The 16,246-nt window shown below is 39.4% G+C and overlaps 1 long non-coding RNA gene across 2 annotated transcripts in view; it reads left to right on the top strand.

The window, feature by feature from the left end:
* LOC137204863 (uncharacterized) overlaps positions 1–16,246 on the top strand; it is an 85,370-nt gene that overhangs the window by 11,560 nt on the left and 57,564 nt on the right. Inside the window, exon 3 of one of the 2 annotated variants that reach the window (XR_010933901.1) lies at positions 6,356–6,471. The exons of the other annotated variant lie outside the window; for it this stretch is intronic. This is a non-coding gene — a long non-coding RNA (uncharacterized lncRNA). Of the gene's footprint in view, positions 1–6,355; positions 6,472–16,246 lie in introns of those variants that run through there. 2 annotated transcript variants of the gene reach the window in all.

Raw genomic sequence — 16,246 nt, 5'->3', positions numbered from 1 at the left:
GCCGATAAGAGAACCAGATGTTCTGTAACTATTACTACAGCTGTTTATACAGATCAGGCCACCGTAGCCCCGAATCTTCCTGGCTAGAGATGACAGACATTTGGAAGATGCGGTCACCCTTCCAGACCACAGGAGTCTAGGGCAGGCAAGACACACACTGTGGCATACTAAGCCAGTTACTTAAAACATCATAATCTAGTGAACAGAGAAAGATCATTTGGGAGCCCAGTCTCTGGATAATGGCTCTTGATACCAAATCAAGTTCCCTGGCTAAGACTGCATCTCAAAACGGAATTACTTTGAGTTTCCTTCAGCTGTGTTCTCCAAGTAATCACATTTAAAAGAAGACATAATAAGCCAGGTGCTCATCCCATAGGATGGCATGTTGAGATTTGAGAATCTATTTCCATTCCCCGTAACCCATTCCCGCCATTTCACACTTGGCAGGCAGATGCCATGCATTAAGCAGCTATTTCCTGGAGGATGGTTTGCGTTACCAGTCGTCCTGCTGCCTTACCGAGTTTCAGGACTGTACGGGACTTGGAAGCACTGTTAACGCCCGCCAATTTGATTTTCTAGTACAGGAAGGTCATAAATCAAAAAGTAGGTGCTGGGCTTCCCTGGTGGCGCAGTGGTTGAGAGTCCGCCTGCCGATGCAGGGGACACGGGTTCGTGCCCCGGTCTAGGAAGATCCCACATGCCGCGGAGCGTCTGGGCCCGTGAGCCATGGCCGCTGAGCCTGCGAGTCCGGAGCCTGTGCTCCGCAAAGGGAGAGGACACAACAGTGAAGGGCCCACGGACCGCAGAAAAAAAAAAAAAAAAAAAAAGTAGGTGCTTATGACCGTAATAAAATATGGGCATATAGATAGATAGATATCACAAGCAAACATTAGGGTAGATTAAAAATTATGAAAAATGTAGTTTTGCAAATGTGTTTTTGCCACAACTGGCAATTTAGTTAAATGTCTTTGAAGTAGGCTCTGTAGTCTAGTCAAAAGGAGATTTTGAAATTTGAAGAGAAGTGATTCATATATTTTTGCTGTCAAGTTTAGGTTGTCTCATACTGAGACTATGGGGCTTGTAGTGACATGAAAACTGTCACTTGTAGTGACTTGACAGAACATAGGAGTGGGTGAATCGTGCCCAGGTGCAGGACAGATATGTATATACACTGCAGGTAAGGAGGTGAGAAATTTACCTTTACTAAAATTTGTTATGCTTCCACTGTGTCCTAGATTCTGAGAGACACACACAGATAAACTGGACAGACATTACTTTTCCCTTCAGAGAATTTAGTATTTCTAGTCGCAGTGAGACCACATGCACATGATAAAAGGTAGGGAGTGAGAAGTGTGAGAATTACTTCTTGGGGAATGTAGGGGGAGTCTTTGTAGAGAAGGAGGGATAGCCTGGAGAATGGATGAATTTGGATGTGGAGGTGGGGAGACATTGAGATGGGGAAATGCTTGGACGTGAGGTGTGTAATCATGGACATGCAAGGCTGCAAAGTTTCTACGTGTGTGTCATCGTTGTGTCTGCCCCATTCATTTGGGTTTTACTTTTGGAGTCTAGGGATTTCTCCTCTGTTTCTGTTTTCTTAGTGAGAATCATATTAGTATCTTTATCCTCACATTTCTGGAGTCTGAACTGGTTCTCCATTGTGTGTTCTACTTCACGATTTTGATTGGATGCTGTCTTGAGTCTGCAGTTTTCTCTATGTTTGCTTGTGAACACGTTGAGGACGAAGGATCTGTCTTATTTGCTTTTGAACCTCAGATCTGCCACACGGTCGTTATTAATGACAGTTTACTGAGCAAAACATGACAGTTCCATGTGCAGTAGTGCAGCTGACCCAGTCATGCCATTTTGCATATGAAACATCTCTTGGCACTTAGCTTATAGAAAGCAAGCATTCCATAGCACTGTTCTTCTCAGTGCTGTACTATCATTGACTGTTAGAGTTGAAAGGAGACTGATCATCTAATGAGGACATCAGGAAATTAAAGTTCTAGATCAATATTTCTTATGAATACAAATACAAAAATCCTTAACAAAATGTTAGCAAATGGAACTCAGCAACATACAGAAGGAAGATGCATCGTGTCTAGGGGCTGAGTTGTGTCTCCCTTCCAAATTCATATGTTATAGTCCTAACACCTCAGAATGTGACTCTATTTGGAGGTCGGGTCTTTGAAGAGATGATTAAGTTACACTGAGGCCATTAAGGGAGGCCCTAATCCAGTATGACTGGGGTCCTGGTAAGAAGATAAAATTCAGACACAGACACAGAGGGAAGACCTTGTCATGACACAGGGAGAAGGTGACCATCTACAAACCAAGGAGAGAGGCCTGGAGCAGATCCTTCCCTCATGGCCCTCAGAGGAAACCACACCTACTGGCACCTTGATCTGGGCCTTCGGGTCTCCAGAACTGTGAGGAGATACATTTCTGTTGCTTGAGCCACCAGTCTATGGCACTTCGTTATGGCAGCCCTAGAAAACCAATATGCATAACAACCAGAAATGAACAGGATAAAGAAAAAAATCACATGATGATTTCAAACAGATCTAGAAAAGGCATTTGAAAAATTCAAAACCGATATATAATTTAAAAACTTTCAGCAAAGTAGAAATAGAAGGAAATGTTCTCAATCTGGAAAAGGGCACCTACCAAAAACTTCAAAGGGAAACTTGAATACTTTCTTCTAAAACCTGGAATAGGACAGGGATGCCTGCTGTCCCCACTTCTATTCTATGTTGTATTGAAGATTATAGTCCAATAAAGTAAGAAAAAGAAATAAAAGGCATAAATATTAGAAAGGAAGAAATGAAACTGCCTTTATTTGCAGATGGCATTTACATACGTCAAAACCCTCTGGAAGATGCAAAATAACAACTAGAATGAACAGATTCTCAGGATACAAGGTCAGTGTACAAAAATCAAATATATTTCTATAAATAGCAACAAATCATGGAAAACAAAAGTTAAAAAATCATTTGCAATAGCATGCATCTTAAAATTCTTAGGGATAAATTTAACAAAAGATGTACAAGATTGCTTTACTGAAAACTATGAAATATTGCTGTTCATGGATTGGAAAACTCATCATTTGTTGAGCATCAATTCTCCCCAGTTTCATCTATAGATGACACGCATTAAAAATGCAGCATTTGGGAGGCAAAATATACAAGTCGATTTTAAATTTATATGGAAATGCAAAGGATCTAGAATAGTCAAAACAATCTTGCAAAATAATAAAGTTGAAGGACCTACACTACTTGATTTCAAGACTTTAAAATTAAGTCAACAAAGACATAATAATGGCATCATGCAGATGATGGAATAGAATATAGGCTAGAAAGAGCCCTGCACTTATGTGGCCAATAGATTTTGACAGACATGCCAAAGCACTTCAACAAGGACTGGTGCTGGACCAACTGGATAAACTGGATAAATTGATGAGAAAATTGAAAAAAGGTGGCAATTGTAGCCTAGAGAGCTCAAATAAATTACTCAAAGTGACACAGATGAGTCATGACTCCTAATTTGGTGGCTTGGAGTGGTTTCTATTGTCCACAATAGATCCTTTGAAAATATTAATAGTTTGGTACATTTGTTTATATATAATGTAGCCTGAATTTATGTGGCTAGGTAATGTCTCCAGTATGTTTTCGGGTATCTATTTCATTACAAAAGAGTACTGAGATTTAACAGAATGGTGCACACCTAGCTAGCCACATGACCTAGAGTCTGATTTAATCAAAAGTCCTAACACTGGGAATCTTCTCTCAAGAGTTTTCTTTACCCAGCACTATCTTAATGCCATTAATGAGTGTCTGTTTTCCTTTTCTTTTTTTGAGTTCTTTGCTTCTTATATGAAGCTCTTCAAATTAGCAATTAAAAAGAATGTTTGTCAGTTTCTCCTGTTTTGATAATTAATGAATTACAATTGGTTAAAGGTAGAAGTGGATAAAGGCAGATGGAAAAGGACTGACAGTTTCAGGTCAGAAAACCCTGTGTCTGAGCATTGCAAAGTTTTATGTTTTCTGACAGCCTGAAAATTCAGAGATTTTTATTTTCTGAATTTGGTTTGGATAGTTTTTGAAAATACTTTTAAAAACGTTTTCAGGTAGAAATCCATGTAAATATGGCAGAGCATATGCAAAGAAAATACAAAGATGTGTGTGATGTTTGTGAAGGCAGGGCAGAATGGGGTAGGCAGACAGGTTTTAGAAAACAACAAGAATTCCAGATTCCGGGGCTTGATGGGTTCATGTCCTACATTCGCCTGGACATGGGTTCTGACATGCCAGAGAGATACTTTGTGGAAATCTCTTGTATGTGTTGGAACATTTCTAATACTTTGGGACTATGTAATATTTGCAGTAGCAGTTTCATAGGAAAATAATATACTAGATATGGAAAAAGACTTTAAGATATCCTTATCTAACCAAGTACAGAATATAGATGAAGCAACGAAGGCCAAGAAAAGTTAGTTGAATTGGTCAGGCTAATGCAGCCAGTAATTATTCCATAGAAGGCATCCAGCTGTTCTGATGCTGAGGGCAAGGCTGCTATCATTAGATCCTGTCACCTTACGACTTCGATTTTTTTCCCACAGTGTACAGGCAGTTTTAAAGATATAAACGAATGTTAAACGTGAGTTTTCCGGTCTTGGATTTTTAGCTGAGAAGAACACATTCTAAAGACCAGTGCTGGCTCCTCCATGGGCAGGGTTTGCTCATAGGTACCTAAGAGGTAGTCACAGCCCCACAGCCACCTGCAGCCATGTGGGTGAAAAGCTACCACTTGAGCATCTTCCGCATGGAGGGTACCAACACCTGCCACCCGAGCACCAGTCCACAAAGACCTTTGGTCCCTTTAACTGGTTTTGACTCCTCCAGCCCCAACCCTTGAGGAACCACTAGCAGCTCCTGCGTGGCAGGGGGTGTGATGCTGAGACAGGAGAAAAAAAATTCCTACTCGAGGTCTTTGAATGTGGTTAAGCTCTGAGCTATGGGGAAGGGGAGAAGCTATAGGTGGGATGACAAATGGAACATTTTACTACCTGGTTATGGACTATTTATTAATATTTATTTATTTATTAGTACCCAGGGTACCTAGAAAAAATGATAGGTTCTTCCCATTTCAGGGTGGCGAAGGGAGAGCCACCAGAGCATCTTAAAGGGAGTGAGGGAGAGAAATCAAGCTGTTTCCTGTTTTGAGTAAAGTGAGCCCAGCTAGTCCAAGACACTGGTTAAACTCTTCTGGGTATTTTCATGCTTTTGAAGCACCTGTACAGTCTTATCTGACTCACACTTGACTGGGAGGGGGACCTCTTGATTCAGGTGAGTTTGGGGTTGGGGGGATAGTCTAATGTATCTTCTTGGAGATGACATGGGACTACGCTTGTTGCAACTTGACCAATCAGGCTTCTATGAAAGAAAACAAATTTCTGACTCTATCTTCTGAAATATGTTAAGTCGAGCTTCCTAGGCAATTGAGCTCCCAGAATAGTATTGGTCATTGATTAGGAGGTGTGGCCCTAAATACGGAGAGACGCTGCCTGTCTGTTGTCTTGGAATTACACTTCTCAAATTCTGTAAACTCAGAATTCTAGTAGTTTCTTAAATCATCAAAGTTTCTACAAGGACATAATATGGAAAACATTTAAAAATAACAAACGAGAAGACTCTTCAAGAAGTGAAACATTACGTAAGAGGTTCCGACTGTGTATAAAACTGATTGATTCTAGTGAATTCCCTGAAACCATAAAACCTTTAAATCTGACATCATCTGAAACTGGTACAATCTCCTAAGTCTGATCCTTTGCTTCAAGTTTTTACTCAATTATTATTTTTGTTTCTGGGAAAAGTGTATTTTTAGCTTTCAAAAAGCGTAATGATTACACAAATTCTTTTCAGCCCTGGTAATTTGGTTGGCACTCATTCTATCTATGTGTATGTAGATTGTGGGAACATAGCTTTCTGATGAATTGTTCTTTCTTCCATTTGATAAAGGGCTTTAAAATATATTATTGTTCTGTCTCCAAATGCAAGGGGGTCATTATTTCCACTACATTGTTTCCTCAAAAAGATGAAGTCTTTTCCATGAGATAAGACTATCAGCTTCAAGCATACATTCAAAAGTGCCATATCTTTGCTCACTGTGTTTTAAATCAACACGTGGCTCTAAACAGTTGTCCAACCAGGGTTTAGGGTCAAGCTTTGTTACCTAAGACTCTGTCCTATTTCCTCCCTATGCAGGATGTTGACAAATTATGTTCCTGCTTCCCTGCCTGAATACTTTCTTTTTGTCTACCCAGATTCATTTTCTACTCTCCTTTCTATCCTAGGAGGTGAGATTGTTCAAACTACATAAACTGTTCCTTTGACCTCTGACTTCTGGTTGGGTCTGGCCCATGGAGAGCACCCACAGGAGATTGGAGGGCAGGAGGGGAGTGAGGCTGAGGTACTTATCTTCATGTCTCCCTCTAAGTGCAGTTACCAACAGTGGGCTCTGTCTCTAGACCAAGGTCGTACCCCTTGTCAGGTGGCCCTGTCTGTGTGTTCAATGTCACTCTCTCCTTTCGCTCTTTCACACTTTGGGTGGTAACTAGTCCTGGGACACTACGTTGCCCCCGTGAGTCCCTACACCTGCCCATACTGATACCAACCAGGGTTCTTGGCCTTCCACAATCAATGGAAATTGACTAGAGGCCAGACAAGAAATTCAGGCAGGGCTTTATTGGGGCCCCTGCTGCAGCAGCGGGGAGTGAGAATAAGCAAAAGGTTCCCTTGCTCGCTCGCTTCCTGAGGGGGGGCGAGCTTGTTCCTTATATGGGGTGAGGGTAGGGGTGGGTCCAGGGGTCAGGCTGGAAGGGTAGCTTAGTTGGTTTGCCCACCCCTCTGGTGGTGTTGAGTGCAGGGGGCATGCTAGGTACCCTGCTTTTGTTCCCAACACCCTGTTTTTGCTGCGGGTTCTTCAAAAGTGGCAGCAGGGGTTTTTTGGTCTTTTTGTATCTTTCGTCCGGAATTTGCCCCAACTGGCCATGCACACAGTTAATTTTAGTCCCTTGTAGTTTCCTTGTATATTGTTGTTTGAGGAGAGGTGTGTGCAGGTGCAAGCACTGCAGCACGGCAGCTCAGGGTCCCGGGTCCCAGCCTGTCTCAGTACTTTGTAAGTCATCTCTTGGTTATATCCTCTTCAAAATACACAGTTTGAGAGAGCCGTATCTTTTTCTACTGGGACCTTGACTAATACATTCTCTTTTTGACATTTCTTCTCTTCTGGAGGAAACTGACAGCATCCATTCCAATCTTCCAATGACCTGTCATCATTTAGTCGAAAACTTCTTTGACTCTTCCGCTTCCCTAAATCACTTTCTGTATTCTTCTATTATAGATCTTTGATTGTGAACAGCTGCAGAGCAGAGGTTTATATTTCTGTTAACACTCCCTAGACCATGAGTTCTTCCAGTCCAGGAACATCTATGTGCCCTATCATTTGGTAAGGAGCCTTTATCAGACCTTTCCCAGTAAACATTTTTTTTTCAATATATATATTTATTGAAAGGTACATTGGTAAAGCCTTGATAAAATGCACACAAAAATAAAGCAAAATGGGAATAATTAGATGCTTACTATATTATCCATAGCAATTATTATTTTAATGAACATCAGTGTATCATATCAGTGAGTTGATATGATCAATGCATCGTGGAATTTAGGGCTCCAGAAATAAGTTTGTTGGTGAGATATTTTGAAGAGAGGAAATGACATTGAAGTCAATATTTGTTCCAGTATTTTGCCAATGTCATTTTGCACTGAAGGTGGAAAATGAATTCTGTGGCCAGAGAGACTTATGTTCGGGTCCCAGTTCTACCAGTTATGACTGGGATGACATTGGGAAAATGATCTCTGTCCCATAGAATTATTTTGAAAACTTACCATAACTTCTTTTCTCTCCAGAAACAGATTAGGTACTCAACAGAGGTTATTCATTTGGTCAATGTTAGCTTATTTCTTCTTCTATTCTTTCAAACCAAATCATAAAGGCCAAGAAATGTGACCAAGCAATGAAGAACCGCAGAAACTAAAAAGCCAGGGTGTCAGTAGTCATAGCAGTAAAGCCGAAACTAGCTCTGGGTTTTGAATTCTCTCTCTAATGTAGCATCCTGTGATTTGCCAAAGGTAAGCAGCTTCTCTGGGAGCCGGAAAGTCTAAAAGGACATTTGTTTGGCCCAGACATTCTATTACTTGGATCAGGAATTAAAAGTCCTGTGACTTGGATTCTCACAACAAAAATCTCAACTGTAACTTGATATTTCTAATATTGGTTCAACCTTAGGCAATAGCGCATTTATTGAGCCAAAGTGGCACTGTTAACTATATTAGAATCATGGATTCACAACAAAAATGAGGAAGAGAAGGACCTTCGTAGAGCTAGTTGGTGACAATGACATGACTCAACCAGATGTCAGCTCTCAAATAAGTGCTCTTTTTAGCACATGGTTATTTTTTTGGCAGGAAAAAATGATATTGAAAAATTCATTTATGCTTCTTGGCATAGACAGTTTTAGGAACTGTGATGCCCTTCTTTTTGTTAGCTCAGGAAAGCTGTATAAATGAAAATGAAAGTATCCATCTTATGGCATGATAGGTATGGGGAGTAATGGATCTGTGTAATTCCAGAATAGCCGGTCAGATCCATCAGTGCAGGGAAACAATTAGGAGTCTAAGAGAAGCCGTTAGTCCCAAAGTTTATTTAACTGAGAGAGCCAGTTCATTCTGAAACACTGCATCATTTGTCCTGAGTGGATGGCATCCAGCTCAGAGAATGTGCCTTGGGATTTGCCAATAACTGTGTCATTCCATTCATTTCAGCAGACCTCCCTTTCATATCCTATTTCCATCAGAAAATTGACTGTATTAAGATGTCTGTGGACAAGTGAACTTGGCCAGAGGAAATGGAGCCATCCCACTGATGTCTTCTAGTAGGTGCTTAATAAATTTATATTGAACTAAGCTGGAGAATTGTGGCTTCACTTTCTGAATATGTGATTTTTCTCACTGAGCTGGAAAACCAAAGCGACATCCATGTACTTTCAACCAAGCTGTGCCTCTGCTGGTGAAGGTATTATTATTTTGAAGGTGGAATGAAATATAAAAGAGAAAATATTTTCAACCAAAATAAAGTTAACTTTTCTATAAAATGTTATACTTCACCAAAACTAAGGATGTTTTTTTTTTTTTTTTTTTTTTTTGCTTGTTTTCTCCGCTTCCAATTCTATGGTAATTAATAAAATAAGGGCTCTGATAAGAAATGTTCCTATGGGTCAATAGACATTAGCTTCATTTAAATTAATTAATTACTTCATTTTAAGCATATGTGGTTTTGAATTTCTAATGGAAAGCATCCTGTTTGGTTTTTTGTTATTCGTTGCCATAGCGTCACTATATTGAAGTCACACTCTTGTCAATGTATTTCATGGTCATGACCTCTTCAGAAACATGCTGTAGAGAATGTTGTTTTGAGTTTTCCTCCCAATTAAAGTATCTTCACAGAAATTTTGAGAATAACAGCAATAATGACAGATTCCTACAGATAGAAATTAATGAAAAAAACGATGGCCTGGCCTCCTGTTCTAGTTACTGATGTACTGTGACAAATTACCTGAAACTTGAAGACAGAAGGCAACCATTTTATTAAGCTAATATATTGTTGATTTGGTATTTGGAAAGAGCCTATGGGGAAAGTTTGTCTCTGTTGTACAATATCTGGGACTTCAGTTGGGAAGATTCCATGGCTGCGGAACTGGAATTATCTGAAAGCTCATTTGCTAACGTGACTGACAGCTGACATTGCTTTCAGCTGGGATCTCAGATGGAGCCAGTGGCCAGAACACCTAGACATTAATTCTCCCCATGGCTGTCTGAGATTCCTCACAGCATAGAGCCTGGGTTCTAACAGCGAGTGCCCCACGGGAACCAGGCAGAAGCTGTATCATCTTTTATGATTGGCCTCAGAGGTCACATTGGGTCAATTCAGCCCTTGTCACAAGCCTGCACATATTCAAGTGGAGACAATATAGACCCACCTCTCAATGGAAAAGGTGTCAAATCCATTGACAGAGGGCCACATGTGTGGGAGATAATGTGGGCATCTTTGGCAAACACAACCTGCTACGTCTCTACTCCATGGGAAGGAGGGATGCATGCCATGACCCCGTGTTCCATGCTTTTCCCATGGCCTCGTGCTGTGGTTTGGCTGCTTCCCTGTATTTTACAGAGTGTATGATTAGCTAGGGACCCCACACCTCTGATTTTCCTTTTCTCTAATCCTTTCCCTGAGGATTGCATGAGAAATTTTATATGCCTTGTGGATATCTACTTTGCCTTGAAGACAAAGTAAGGAACTATTAGACATGCATTTCTGGGATGAAAGAAAATAAGAATGGTTCTCGGAAGGAGGGACAAATGGGACAGAGGGATTCTGAGAATTAATCCATGAGGAAAATGATTATAGACTCAAGATTAGTAAACAGCCACATGTCAGGGCCTAAATATTTTTGAAGCTTTATTGAAGTAATTGAAATACAATGAATTGCCCATATTTAAAGTGTATAATTTGTTCTTTTAGCAAATATATAAACATGTGAAACCAGCACCTCAGTCAAGATGAGAATATTCAATCACCCCCAAGATTTCCACACGTCCTTCCTTCCTCCACTCCTTGTCCCCTAAGAAACAACTGATACGCTGTTTGTATTTGTGGATTAATTTGCATTTTCTAGAAACTTATGTCAGTGGAATCATGCAGTGTGTTTTTTTTTTTTTTTTTACATCTTGATTGGAGTATAATTGCTTTACAATGGTGTGTTAGTTTCTGCTTTATAACAAAGTGAATCAGTTATACATATACATATGTTCCCATATCTCTTCCCTCTTGCGCCTCCCTCCCTCCCACCCTCCCTATCCCACCCCTCCAGGCGGTCACAAAGCACGGAGCTGATCTCCCTGTGCTATGTGGCTGCTTCCCACTAGCTATCTACCTTACGTTTAGTAGTGTATATGTCCATGCCTCTCTCGCGCCCTGTCACAGCTCACCCTTCCCCCTCCCCATATCCTCAAGTCCATTCTATAGAAGGTCTGTGTCTTTATTCCTGTCTTACCTCTAGGTTCTTCATGACATTTTTTCCCCTTAAATTCCATATATATGTGTTAGCATACGGTATTTGTCTTTCTCTTTCTGACTTACTTCACTCTGTATGACAGACTCTAGGTCTATCCACTTCATTACAAATAGCTCAATTTCATTTCTTTTTATGGCTGAGTAATATTCCATTGTATATATGTGCCACATCTTCTTTATCCATTCATCTGTTGATGGACACTTAGGTTGTTTCCATCTCCGGGCTATTGTAAATAGAGCTGCAATGAACATTTTGGTACATGACTCTTTTTGAATTACGGTTTTCTCAGGGTATATGCCCAGTAGTGGGATTGCTGGGTCATATGGTAGTTCTATTTGTAGTTTTTTAAGGAACCTCCATACTCTTCTCCACAGTGGCTCTATCAATTTACATTCCCACCAACAGTGCAAGAGGGTTCCCTTTTCTCCACACCCTCTCCAGCATTTATTGTTTCTAGATTTTTTGATGATGGCCATTCTGACTGGTGTGAGATGATATCTCATTGTAGTTTTAATTTGCATTTCTCTAATGATTAATGATGTTGATCATTCTTTCATGTGTTTGTTGGAAGTCTGTATATCTTCTTTGGAGAAATGTCTATTTAGGTCTTCTGCCCATTTTTGGATTGGGTTATTTGTTTTTTAGTTATTGAGCTGCATGAGCTGCTTATAAATTTTGGCGATTAATCCTTTGTCAGTTGCTTCATTTGCAAATATTTTCTCCCATTCTGAGAGTTGTCTTTTGGTCTTGTTTATGGTTTCCTTTGAAGTTTCATTAGGTCCCATTTGTTTATTTTTGTTTTTATTTCCATTTCTCTAGGAGGTGGGTCAAAAAGGATCTTGCTGTGATTTATGTCATAGAGTGTTCTGCCTATGTTTTCCTCTAAGAGTTTGATAGTTTCTGGCCTTACATTTAGGTCTTTAATCCATTTTGAGCTTATTTTTGTGTATGGTGTTAGGGAGTGATCTAATCTCATACTTTTACATGTACCTGTCCAGTTTTCCCAGCACCACTTATTGAAGAGGCTGTCCTTTCTCCACTGTACATTCCTGCCTCCTTTATCAAAGATAAGGTGACCATATGTGCATGGGTTTATCTCTGGGCTTTCTATTTTGTTCCATTGACCTATCTTTCTGTTTTTGTGCCAGTACCATACTATCTTGATTACTGTAGCTTTGTAGTATAGTCTGAAGTCAGAGAACCTGATTCCTCCAGCTCCGTTTTTCGTTCTCAAGATTGCTTTCGCTATTCGGGGTCTTTTGTGTTTCCATACAAATTGTGAAATTTTTTGTTCCAGTTCTGTGAAAAATGCCAGTGGTAGTTTGATAGGGATTGCATTGAATCTGTACATTGCTTTGGGTAGTATAGTCATTTTCACAATGTTGATTCCTCCAATCCAAGAACATGGTATATCTTTCCATCTATTTGTATGATCTTTAATTTCTTTCATCAGTGTCTTATAGTTTTCTGCATACAGATCTTTTTTCTCCTTAGGTAGGTTTATTCCTAGATATTTTATTCTTTTTGTTGCAATGGTAAATGGGAGTGTTTTCTTGATTTCACTTTCAGATTTTTCATCCTTAGTGTATAGGAATGCCAGAGATTTCTGTGCATTAATTTTGTATCCTGCTACTTTACCAAATTCATTGATTAGCTCTAGTAGTTTTCTGGTAGCATCTTTAGGATTCTCTATATATAGTATCATGTCATCTGCAAACAGTGACAGCTTTACTTCTTCTTTTCCGATTTGGATTCCTTTTATTTCCTTTTCTTCTCTGATTGCTGTGGCTAAAACTTCCAAAACTATGTTGAATAAGAGTGGGCAACCTTGTCTTGTTCCTGATCTTAGTGGAAATGCTTTCAGTTTTTCACCATTGAGGACGATGTTGGCTGTGGGTTTGTCATATATGGCCTTTATCATGTTGAGGAAAGTTCCCTCTATGCCTACTTTCTGCAGGGTTTTTATCATAAATGGGTGCTGAATTTTGTCGAAAGCTTTCTCTGCATCAACTGAGATGATCATATGGTTTTTCTCCTTCAATTTGTTAATATGGTGTATCACGTTGATTGATTTGCGTATATTAAAGAATCCTTGCATTCTTGGAATCAACCCCACTTGATCATGGTGTATGATCCGTTTAATGTGCTGTTGGATTCTGTTTGTTAGCATTTTGTTGAAGATTTTTGCATCTATGTTCATCAGTGATATTGGCCTGTAGTTTTCTTTCTTTGTGACATCCTTGTCTGGTTTTGGTATCAGGGTGATGGTGGCCTCGTAGAATGAGTTTGGGAGTGTTCCTCCCTGTGCTATATTTTGGAAGAGTTTGAGAAGGATAGATGTTAGCTCTTCTCTAAATGTTTGATAGAATTTGCCTGTGAAGCCATCTGGTCCTGGGCTTTTGTTTGTTGGAAGATTTTTAATCACAGTTTCATTTCAGCGTTTGTGATTGGTCTGTTCATATTTTCTATTTCTTCCTGATTCAGTCTTGGCAGGTTGTGCATTTCTAAGAATTTGTCCATTTCTTCCAGGTTGTCCATTTTATTGCCATAGGGTTGCTTGTAGTAATCTCTCATGATCTTTTGTATTTCTGCAGTTGTTACTTCTCCTTTTTCATTTCTAATTCTATTGACTTGAGTCTTCTCCCTTTTTTTCTTGATGAGTCTGGCTAATGGTTTATCAATTTTGTTTATCTTCTCAAAGAACCAGCTTTTAGTTTTATTGATCTTTGCTGTCGTTTTCTTCATTTCTTTTTCATTTATTTCTGATCTGATTTTTATGATTTCTTTCCTTCTGCTAACTTTAGGGTTTTTTTATTCTTCTTTCTCTAATTGCTTTAGGTGCAAGGTTAGGTTGTTTATTCGAGATGTTTCCTGTTTTTTAAGGTAGGATTGTATTGCTATAAACTTCCCTCTTAGACCTGCTTTTACTGCATCCCATAGATTTTGGGTCGTCGTGTCTCCATTGTCATTTGTTTCTAGGTATTTTTTAATTTCCTCTTTGATTTCTTCAGTGATCACTTTGTTATTAAGTAGTGTATTGTTTAGCCTCCATGTGTTTGTATTTTTTACAGATCTTTTCCTGTAATTGATATCTAGTCTCATAGCGTTGTGGTCAGAAAAAATACTTGATACAATTTCAATTTTCTTAAATTTACCAAGGCTTGATTTTTGACCCAGGATATGATCTATCCTGGAGAATGTTCCATGAGCACTTGAGAAAAATGTGTATTCTGTTGTTTTTGGATGGAATGTCCTATAAATATCAATTAAGTCCATCTTGTTTAATGTATCATTTAAAGCTTGGGTTTCCTTATTTATTTTTGCCTTATGTATTGAGGTGCTCCTATGTTGGGTGCATAAATATTTACAATTGTTATATCTTCTTCTTGGATCGATCCCTTGATCATTATGTAGTGTCCTTCCTTGTCTCTTCTAATAGTCTTTATTTTAAAGTCTATTTTGTCTGATATGAGAATTGCTACTCCAGCTTTCTTTTGGTTTCCATTTGCATGAAATATCTTTTTCCATCCCCTTACTTTCAGTCTGTATGTGTCTCTAGGTCTGAAGTGGGTCTCTTGTAGACAGAAAATATATGGGTCTTGTTTTTGTACCCATTCAGCCAATCTGTGTCTTTTGGTGGGAGCATTTAGTCCATTTACATTTAAGGTAATTATCGATATGTATGTTCCTATTCCCATTCTCTTAATTGTTTTGGGTTCGTTATTGTAGGTCTTTTCCTTCTCTTGTGTTTCTTGCCTAGAGAAGTTCCTTTAGCAGTTGTTGTAGCGCTGGTTTGGTGGTGCTGAACTCTCTCAGCTTTTGCTTGTCTGTAAAGGTTTTAATTTCTCCATCAAATCTGAATGAGATCCTTGCTGGGTAGAGTAATCTTGGTTGCAGGTTTTTCTCCTTCATCACTTTCAATATGTCCTGCCTCTCCCTTCTGGCTTGCAGAGTTTCTGCTGAAAGATCAGCTGTTAACCTTATGGGGATTCCCTTGTGTGTTATTTGTTGTTTTTCCCTTGCTGCTTTTAATATGTCTTCTTTGTATTTAATTTTTGACAGTTTGATTAATATGTGTCTTGGCGTATTTCTCCTTTGATTTATCCTGTATGGGACTCTCTGTGCTTCCTGGACTTGATTAACTATTTCCTTGCCCATATTAGGGAAGTTTTCAACTATAATCTCTTCAAATATTTTCTCAGTCCCTTTCTTTTTCTCTTCTTCTTCTGGAACCCGTATAATTCAAATGTTGGTGCGTTTAATGTTGTCCCAGAGGTCTCGGAGACTGTCCTCAGTTCTTTTCATTCTTTTTTCTTTAAACTGCTCTGCAGTAGTTATTTCCACTATTTTATCTTCCAGGTCACTTATCTGTTCTTCTGCCTCAGTTATTCTGCTATTGATCCCATCTGGAGTATTTTTCATTTCATTTATTGTGTTGTTCATCATTGTTTGTTTCATCTTTAGTTCTTCTAAAGGTCCTTGTTAAATGTTTCTTGCATTTTGTCTATTCTATTTCCAAGATTTTGGATCATCTTTACTGTCATTATTCTGAATTCTTTTTCAGGTAGACTGCCTATTTCCTCTTCATTTGTTAGGTCTGGTGGGTTTTTATCTTACTCCTTCATCTGCTGTGTGTTTTTCTGTCTTCTCATTTTGCTTATCTTACTGTGTTTGGGGTCTCCTTTTTGCACGCAGCAGGTTTCGTAGTTCCCGTTGTTTTTGGTGTCTGTCCCTAGTGGCTAAGGTTGGTTCAGTGGGTTGTGTAGGCTTCCTGGTGGAGGGGACTAGTGCCTGTGTTCTGGTGGATGAGGCTGCATCTTGTCTTTCTGGTGGGCAGGTCCACGTCTGGCGGTGTGTTTTCGGGTGTCTGGACTTATTATGATTTAGGCAGCCTCTCTGCTAATAGGTGGGGTTGTGTTCCTGTCTTGCTAGTTGTTTGGCATAGGGTGTCCCGCACTGTAGCTTGCTGGTCGTTGAGTGAAGCTGGGTGCTGGTGTTAAGATGGAGATATCTGGGAGATTTTCGCCGTTTGATATTATGTGTAGCTGGGAG

Source organism: Pseudorca crassidens, chromosome 1 (genome assembly GCF_039906515.1).
Source record: "Pseudorca crassidens isolate mPseCra1 chromosome 1, mPseCra1.hap1, whole genome shotgun sequence".
In the NCBI taxonomy this organism is placed as follows: domain Eukaryota; kingdom Metazoa; phylum Chordata; class Mammalia; order Artiodactyla; family Delphinidae; genus Pseudorca; species Pseudorca crassidens.
Note: the sequence above shows the minus strand (reverse complement) of the source record. Positions and strands in the feature narration are given on the sequence as shown.